The sequence below is a fragment of the Sceloporus undulatus genome, chromosome 8 (genome assembly GCF_019175285.1).
Source record: "Sceloporus undulatus isolate JIND9_A2432 ecotype Alabama chromosome 8, SceUnd_v1.1, whole genome shotgun sequence".
Classification (NCBI taxonomy): Eukaryota; Metazoa; Chordata; class Lepidosauria; order Squamata; family Phrynosomatidae; genus Sceloporus; species Sceloporus undulatus.
The window spans coordinates 31,442,012-31,444,321 of NC_056529.1; the positions used below are offsets into that span (position 1 = coordinate 31,442,012).

The 2,310-nt window shown below is 44.5% G+C and overlaps 1 long non-coding RNA gene across 1 annotated transcript; it reads right to left on the reverse strand.

Moving 5' to 3' along the window:
• Positions 1-722: 722 nt before the first annotated feature.
• Positions 723-2,212, reverse strand: LOC121937518. The gene is made up of 3 exons (XR_006105159.1): positions 1,754-2,212; positions 1,097-1,248; positions 723-820 (listed from the first exon to the last, which is right to left on the reverse strand). It is a non-coding gene; the product is annotated as an uncharacterized LOC121937518 (long non-coding RNA).
• Between the last annotated feature and the right edge of the window lie 98 nt (positions 2,213-2,310).

Consider the following 2,310-nt stretch of genomic DNA (forward strand, 5'->3'; position numbering starts at 1 on the left):
AAGCAGGACACACAAACTGAATCTAGGACCTTCTGCAATGCAAAACCTAGGCCCTATGGAGCCAGTGTGGTTTGAGTGTTGGACTGTGACTCTGGAGACCAGAGTTCGAATCCCAGCTCAGCCATGCAAACCCACTGAATGACCTTTGGCAAGTCACTCTCTCAGCTTCAGAGGGTGGCAATGGCAAACCCCCTCTGAAGAAACTTGCCAAGAAAACCCCATGATAGGGTTGCTATAAATTGGGAAAGACCTGAAGGCACACACAACAACAACAGGATCCGGGATCTTTCTCCAAATCAAACAGTTGCCATATTCTGACTCAGGTAAGAGATTCTCTGCACATAGTTTAATACTAAATAATGTCCATCTCCACACCCCTAGGAATAGACAAACTTTCTGCAGACAGATAAACATAGGAATGCATACACACATTTGCTAAAAGTGACCTAATTCTACAGGACATAGAACTCCATTTCTAATTGTTACATAATTCTATTAATTTCTATGGGCCACAAAGTTCTGTTTTGAGAGGTTTCGAAATTTTAGTATGTTTCAAGACACCGGAGACCCAAAATTAGAACTTTTTTTGCCATTTATGGGATCGTACCCAATATGTCTTCCAGTTAAATTGTCACAAACTGACTCTTCCAAGATATACAATAAAAAGAGCTTTAGGGGTCTCAGATTGAAATGGATGCTATGCCTTCTGCAGGGACACCCACCTCCAATGCCATCAGCCTTCAGCGTTTCGTATCTCTGCTGCAGAAGCTTCTTTGTGCCACCTATCTTCTGTTTTACGCTCTGGTGCTGGCCAGTAATGCTATGGGATGAAAAGATGGAGACAGTTATGCACCCCTGGGTTTAAAATGAATAGTGGAATACATCAGAGAGTGCTTTGTTTGAAGCACTATGGAGGCTAGCAGGGCTTAAATCCAGTGCTAGACTAAATGAGAGTAGACCCATTCTACCAATGGGGCTGCCACCATTCAGCTCTTGTTCCACTGGACTGTCTTTAACTGGTCTACACTGGGACTAGCTGTTGGATTTAGGCCCAATATTGCTTTTGTTAATGCAGCCGAGGCTAGGAAGCACTTACTTATCAGAAAGGGTCAGCGATTCAGGATCCGTAGGGGGAATCATGAAGCAGACGCCCGGTGCATTGATCACATTTCCAGCACTGTCCGTTACCTCCCACTTGTCACCATTATTCTTGTGCAATGTGTATGTTGCTCCGCGAGAGAGGTGGCACTGGGTCAGGAAGAGTAAGCACACACATTTATAAATAATTATAATAATAATAATAATAATAAATTTATTTTTATTTCCCACCTCTCCCTGAGGATCGAGGCGGGATGACAACCAATAAAATGCATACAAAGTACAAGTATAAAAACACATTAATAATGATAATTCGATTAAAATTAACAAAGGCCATCATACAATTGTAGCAGCGAGCATAGATCGCAGTTTCCTGATCATAGGAATGGAGCTGTCGTTTCCAACTTATGGCAACTCTAAGGTGACCCTATCACAGGATTTATGTGGCAGAGGGTTGACTAAATGACTGTTGGGAGTACTTCCAAATCTATCATTCTGTGATCAGCATCATCTGATCTCTGTGCGCATCAGCCTCCCATAGGTCCATCACCATTCCTGCCCTGTTTCCAACTCGGTGATCAGGGCATAGCCTTCTACCCCACAGTGACAATGACATGTATGCGCCAGGCATCTCCCTGCTGCAAGATCGTCTTACCTGATCACTTTCATAGTCACAGAGAGCTTCCACTGGGATGGGTTTGAGGGGGGTCTCCCGGCGGTACCTGAGAGGGAGGACTTGCTGGCTGCGCTTCTGCAGGGAGGTCACCACATCGTCATACTTGTCCAAGGCCTTCTCCTGGTCCTGGTCAGAGAGAAAGCAAAGATGTTGGTGCAACAGGGAAGGGATGGTCAGGACAGGCAACCAAGAACAGCTAAGATGGCAGAAGACAGTTCCCTGTCCAGTGCCACAGAACAGAGATGAATGAACATCAGCACTGCAAGATCTACTTGCATTGTTGTCAAGTGGACGTTTGATTTACTTTTGGTTCTTTGAAAGGCCTTTTCTGGGTCTAAAATATGGCAAAATGCTCCCTAGGTGGCATTTAGGAGCACCACCAAGGGCCACAAGAACAGCTTTGGTGGTCATCCATAGGCCACACTTTGCCCACCCCTGTTTTACCTGTACTACTCAGATTCATAAAATGGTTCAAAGGACGGAATTAAAGTATTCCAAGGCAAAGAATTTATTTCTAGTTCCAGAACGAATGGAAT